This window comes from Adelges cooleyi, unplaced genomic scaffold (assembly GCF_023614345.1).
Source record: "Adelges cooleyi isolate 19-005CV unplaced genomic scaffold, UGA_ACOO_1.1 ACOO_flye_CR_arks_rails_tigmint_CR_PRNA_337, whole genome shotgun sequence".
Classification (NCBI taxonomy): Eukaryota; Metazoa; Arthropoda; class Insecta; order Hemiptera; family Adelgidae; genus Adelges; species Adelges cooleyi.
In genome coordinates this window covers 1-7,418 of record NW_026096010.1, presented here as the reverse complement: position 1 = coordinate 7,418, position 7,418 = coordinate 1, and positions in this window count along the sequence as shown.

The window sequence follows — 7,418 nt, the reverse complement described above, 5'->3', positions numbered from 1 at the left end:
CAGTAATGTGGCAGACCGTATTTTTACGGTCGTGCGCCGGTTGAATTGCCTGCCAAATATACCTTCTTAGGGACGAAAGTATACGCAGCCCTGTTTTACTTCGTATATTTGTTATTCTTTATTAGTATTAAGTAAAATTATATTATTATTTATTAAAAAATGGTCTTAACAAGGGCGGTTCTAAAAAAAATATGAAATAACATTTAACCACTTTTTGTATCCATTGCATTTTTTTTTATAAATATATTCATTTAAAAGTTTGTTATGCGGGCCTAGGGCTCCAAGGTGACCAAAGTAAATAAGTTGAAACAACACTCGTTTCCGTATGAATTAGAATTGATTTAATAGAATTAACGCAACAAAAATAATGTTAGTTACACGATAGACATAGAATAACATTAGACAACAATATTAAATAGTATGGTTTAACTTAAGATGTAGGACTAAGACGTAGAACAACACAAGTGAATAGTAGAATTACGACTAACGACAGGGCACCGGATAACGGGGGACTTTAGTCGGGTCTCACGCTAAAACCCTTTGGTCAGCACATTCCTGTCGGCCGACAGTAATCGGACGACCATATGTGTGTTTTATACACCATACAATAATACACAAGAAAATATTAAGGGGTTCTTAACAAGTATTCTTATTTTTGCGTACATATTAGTTTTAAAATTTTAACATAAGAACATTGAGAAAATTAAAAAGTAAGGGGAAAAAATGACTAATTAGTTCTTGTGCGTGTGCATTTTGTTTTTGTAAAGTCAGTCGGCCGAATGGATTTGGGAACAATGACCTCGCTACACCCTTGGCCAGAAATTAAGTTAATTTGTTGTGTGTGAATTTTATTCACAATTGTATTTTGTTTAGTTAACTGTTTGTTGCACCGGTGAGGCAATTCTAGTTTAAGTACTAATGATAACCGAAAAAGGAACTTTTTTGAATTATTAAAGTTTTCAAATTATCAACATTATACATACATTACACATTTGACACTACAGTAACTCTTTGGTATTACTAGGCAACCCCATTCATCCCTTTTGAGCTACTGTATACACCATTACACTTCCTTCGCTTTACAGCGTAATCGTTAAAGCTGATAGAATTAAATTCCGATAGTAAATATACAGTAGTACAGTGGATATAAAAAATTAATATAATATATTTTGTAAAATATTTCAAGATTATCCTATTATACAAAGAAGTATTTTATTGGGAGGCTATAAAAAAGCCGAAAATATTTTAGCCGAAAGTATTTGGTCCGACCATAATTTTACCGAAAATTATTATAGCTGAAAAACATTAACGCCGAAAATAATAGTTCCGAAAATATTTTCATCGAACAATTTTTAAGCCGAAACATGCATTAACCGAAAATAATGTCTCCGAAAATTTTGCCGCCCAGTGCCGATCCACCGGTGACCGGCCACCGCGTCCGCGGTATGTTTATTCTTCTACCTGCAGTGGTACCGTACGGTGACTTGCTTATTCGGGTTTTTTTTAATTATTTTTTTTTTTTTTTTAATATTTTTATATTTATTAGTTGGGAAAAATTTAATATATTTTTATTCACTCGACTAATCTGTTTTTTCCCTAGTTCGAGCGCATAAAAGATACAATACGTCAATACAAATAATTTGATACCAAAATCTAATTTTCAAAAAAAAATTTACATTGATCTTTTTTCCCGCAGCCCTTTATATTAATATATATACCATACTATTTATATTCGTTGGTAGGCATAATATTTGATTTTTACGAGTATGAATGTTCATTTAAAAAAAAACTTATTTATCATTATACAACACTTCCAAAATTATATGGCGTATAATAAGTTTATATGTACATTTTTTTATATTATACGTTTACATATAGGCGGAACTACAAAAAAAAACATTTATTTTAAAATATATATTTTTGTAGTCATATTATCATTAAATGGCCATTTTTATCGATCAATTCAAACATGCGCCTTAATGGTGGGAAGAAAGAGAGTGAAATATTCATTGATACCATTTTTTAAAACTAATTAGTGTACACGTATATTTTATTTTGTATGTTTTTTATTTAACCGGGGTCACACCATCCAACGCTCTGGAAAATACGCATGGTAAATAAATACACAGCTAAAATTATAAAAGATGGTAAATTTATTTAACACAAATGCCACTTTAAAAATTGTGTTATATGATGTTAAGGAATTAGTCACTAAGATTTTTCAAAAATAATAATATATTTTTTTTTTGCATTTTAAAGTAAATTTGTTTTATTTAATAGCCTCTGGGTTATTATAGCAACGATAACCACTTTAAAATGCGATAACTGTAAAACGATTAGAGACAAAATCTACTATATTTACGGTTGATTAAGTATATCAATTAATTTCTTCGTCGATGATTCAGCGTTTGTTCAATTTTATAAAAGTTTAGTAATTTTTTTAAAATGGAAATCAATACAAATGGTAAGTTTAATTATAAAATTTAGTTTTTAAATTTAATTCATACATATTTTTCTAATGAATACATACTGTATATATATTGCATCACTAATAAAAATCTTTTTTAGTAGTGGCTTTACATTTTAAAAGACATTATATAAGAAGAAATCTAAAATGATCATATAAAAATATATAGGTATTATTCAAAAACTTCTTATCTTTTCAATGACATAATTTTAATTTGCGTCGAGTTGCGTCTGTGATTAGCAGGGCTCGGGACTTAAAGCTCTTAAAATCATCAAAATAAGCGCTAAAAAACTTCATTTTAAGGACTCAAAAAAGCACTTAAAAACATTCAAATAAGCAAAAAAAAAGCAATCTCAAAAATGTTAACCCTCCTCCTTTCCCTAAAAATTAAAAAAAAACCGTATTCCGTAAAAAAATGTCCCCTTATAATTATAAATACTAGATATTTGTCATTTGTGCCAATTTTCCAAGACTACAATAAAACCATTAACAAAAACAGAATTGAATACAAACCCGCGACCGAGATGGACAAATCATTAATCAATATTACGTTATCCCTTACCTTTCGTGTTTATCACATTACGATGCTCTTTAGATAATATATTATGATGTATTAATACCACCGAAATACCAGGAAGAAAAAAAAACCTTCAAATAAGCAAAAAAAAGCACTTTCAAATTGTATGTGATAAGTTCCGAGCCCTGGTGATAAGCATATTTGTTATTTCCCTATAAATGTTGTTTGTTTAAACGGTTATTATAACACATTTTGGTTATTGATGAAGATAACAAAATCGTGTACAATGATTTGTCTGTATTTTTAAGAACAAAAGGGCCTCTGAATTCTTAATAAATAATAATGTCTGTTTACTGTAAAAATAAAAATAAAATTTGTAATAATTTAAATTTAAATTTAATAACATTAGGAACACATATTGTAAATTAAATAATTTTGTCCGCCTAAAGTTAGATTTCCGACCACTGTGCGGCGACTAAAAATAAAAAACTGTAGCTTGCTTCTATATTATCACAAATGTGAATGGTCAATTATTTACAATACATTTAAGTATTTACAAAAAAATACGGGAAAGTCCGTTGATATGAGATATGAAACATTTATTTTCCATTTCTTAATCATAATGTGTAAATGTAGAGTAAATCTGGCACTAAATTGTCTTACAAAATGTACAACATTGGTCGTAATTTTGTTTTATTTTTGTACAGTTATAATTTGCAAACATTAATATTGCGATATACGCCTGTATATCTTGGTGGAAGTTAGTATTTAAGTAGAAAATAAAACACAACAATATGTTTGAACACAATACTATTAAACATAAAAACACACTGTATAAATATAGAGAAAAATATATTCAACGTACGTTACAGTTATAACAGCAGCCGTAATAGAATGGTAAATCCAACACCTTAATACTATGTCTTATATATGATATAATCTAGGTTACAAATGTAATTGGTCCTTGTATAAAACAACTTTTAAATATTACTCAATGATTTCTATAGTGTTCACATATAATACCATATAAGGTTATATTATATTTATTACTTATAACATACTTATATTCCATGACCCAAATAAACAATATCAATTATATTCAATAATTAAATTTTAATATATTATATTATAATTTACAATAATAAATTGAAAGTCATTGCATATGCTTGATGGCATATGTATATTTTCATAGACAATACTAGTGTTGTAAATTTGTATAAAATGGTATAACTTAAACTTATGGTAGTATGCCTACATTAATAATATTTGCCAATTCAACTGTTCATAAATTTCATTATTATATTGAACAGTTGAATATTATGCCGTATAATATGGAGCTTATATAGAAAAATGCTTGTGCTTTGTTACCTACGTGTCATGAGAAGAATAATAGCGTTAATTTTGATAATAACTAAAATTATAGGATTTGATTCAGGGACGTCATTTGGAGTAAATTCATGGGGTAGCAAGCATCTTGAATATTATTTTTAATTTAGTTGTAGTCTAAAGAAGGGAGTGAGCAGTCGGTATATCGGTGAATCCTGGTTAATTGTTCATAAAAATTAGGTAAAAATATATCATAAATCTCATAATTTATTTTTTTAGTTTAAACATTTATTTACATTAATTTATCACACAAATATACAATTTCTGATTTCATATATTGTTGCAAGTTAAAATTTATTTTTCAATTTAGTGATGAATCGTGCGTCGTCCATTCTCTGTGGCATCAAATTCTTTTATAACATCGTCCTTGTTGACTTCTTGATCTCGATGCACATAGAGTATTGATAAATCATTTAAACGATCTTGCCCAGTAGTACATCTAAGTTAAGCTTTTATACGTTTTAATATGGAAAAACTTCTTTCGCATGTTGCTGTATTTGTCGGTAATATTAAAAATAATTTTAAAATTTGGGAATACAGTGGGAATCCGACCTGTATATTGTTGGATAAAATATATGATATCCGACTGTCGAGTAAATTTTCTTTCACATTTTGTGTTTTAAACATCCGATTAAATATATTAACTTCACTCTGTAGTTCAGAAATATTAATATCATACGTGTTACATACTAACTTATATGAAGCCACATCTGGTAAATCACTAGTTAATATATCATTCATAGCATTTAAAAGAGCTTAATTGTTTTCTTTAAATCTCTCTTCTATATCGGCAACAATTATATCCAAAACTACATAATAAACATTAATTAAATAATGATCTTTTATGTTTAATGCATTTTGTTGGGACTTTCCTCCGCCTAATTTCATTGGAATTTTTCTCTCTCTAGGTAATTTTGCTTCTTCTAAATCATATTTATCAACAATAACTTGGGTTTCTATTCATATACTATTGAACTTATCATTAGATCGACTGTCTTTAAACGTATTAATTGTTTGCTGTGCCATCAAATGTACCGATGAATAATTAATTGATGGAGATTGAAGGTGTTTTGATAAAATATTAGTTTCATTCTACACAAATTTTTGTAAATTTAAGCAAAAAATAAAATCAAAGGTTTCGATTAATTTAAGTAATGAACTAGCATCAGGTCCTGCTAAAGTGTCATTTTCTCCAATTTCATGAAGTGAATGCAATAACGCTGATAATTTTTCAAGTACTGCTTTAATAGCTTCTATTCGGCAATTCCACCGAGTATCAGATAAAGATAAAGATTTATGTAATTCGTAGTTCATTACAACAACGGTATAATGATAACAAAATAATATTATACTGTGGTCTGTGCTTATAGCTATACTTCGTACCGTCCCCGATCTTAAACGATAAACCGTTTCCTGGGAAAAATAAATATGTAGTTTCGCTAAAACTTCATTAATTATGAGTTATCTTTATAGTTTATACCTACGTTCAAATTCAATATAGTAGATAGCCGAATTGAAACTGGAGTGGGGTATTTTATTTACACTACATATTTTATACTATTTTATATTTACACTATTCTTACAATTTATTTATTTATTTAGCGTATGGTTCTGGTTACATGCATTAGACTAATTATAATATGATAACGTCATACAGTAAATTGGTATAATAGATAAATAAAAATAAAAATTAAACAAAATAGGATACTTTGTAGTATAAGCGATAGTGAGTAATATTAATAAGGTAACAAAACAATTTATTTGGTATTAGAAAGTTCTAGCTTCTCCAGCCATTTAATAAATGTGGGAGGGGTTGTGAGACAGTCGATTCTGGGTCCTCTATATTGATGTCTTGTTCCCTGAGGATTCGGGAGATGTAGTCACTTTTTGATCTGCTAATACCTTCAATATTGATTTGGCAAATGCGTAGGGTAGACCCTAGCTTTCTTAGGTGACCTGAGAATCTTTCGATTCGATTGTGTTCGGTTTGGTTGCATGTAATCAGGCCAGGAGAACGTTATAAATGATAGTTTGGCCACTGAGTTAATAGATCTTTAGCCGTTCGTCTTGAGAAGATGACGATACATGTATATGGCCATACATTATATATAATATTAATGTATGGCCATTAAGAAATATGTTGTATACTATTATAATTGTTAACAAATTGTTTTTAATATTTCTGTTCAGAGCCTTACTGGGAAGAATGGCGTTATTATCTGGACAGCTTGAACAGCCGGAGCAGCCTCAACAACAAAAGCAGCCTCAACTACAGGAGCAGCCTCAACTACAGGATCGGCAGTTTCAACAACGGGAGCAGCCTCAACTACAGAATCGGCAGCTTCAACAACGGGAGCATTTTGCTCCTCACCATCTCCCAATTCTAAATTGTAAGTTAAAATGAAACAACTTTATTTATAACCTGTTATATTCCTTATTAAAAAAATTTAGTTTATTAAGGTTTTATTTTTAATTGTAGCATAACGGGCCACGAAGGCCCAACGTGCAATCATGAGATGATTTCTTGATGAATTCGCTATCCGGGACGAATCGCCAGTCCTTCGCCTGAGAGGAGGATGGTATTTTACCGGACGGTTGCTCGCCTGGCAGTCTTTATTTAGTACTATTGTCGGTATACCTATGTTATAGGCCAAGTGGCCTGTGTAGGAGAGAAATTCCTTAACAGTAAGGCACCCTTGCTCCAGCCTTTCAGTCGGCGCTCTTATGTTCTGTCCTGCTGCACATATAGTGGACGACGTGGCCTTAAGGTGGGGCGCTCCAACTGCTGTTGATATTTTTGGCTATAAATACCCTCAATTTTCAGGAGTACCTCTGTAATTAAAAAAAAAAAAAATATTTCTATAACTAATTAACTATTCTGTAGCAAGTATTTCGATTTACTTGTAAAATTCCAAATTCCCGGTCTTTGTTGTATTCATTTGTTGGTTTAAAATTCTGTGAAAGACCTCCTGATCATTGTTTGTCCTCCTGGCCTGTCCGTAACGCTAAATTCTGCGCACCGGTTCCTATAGTAAGTATTATACAGTT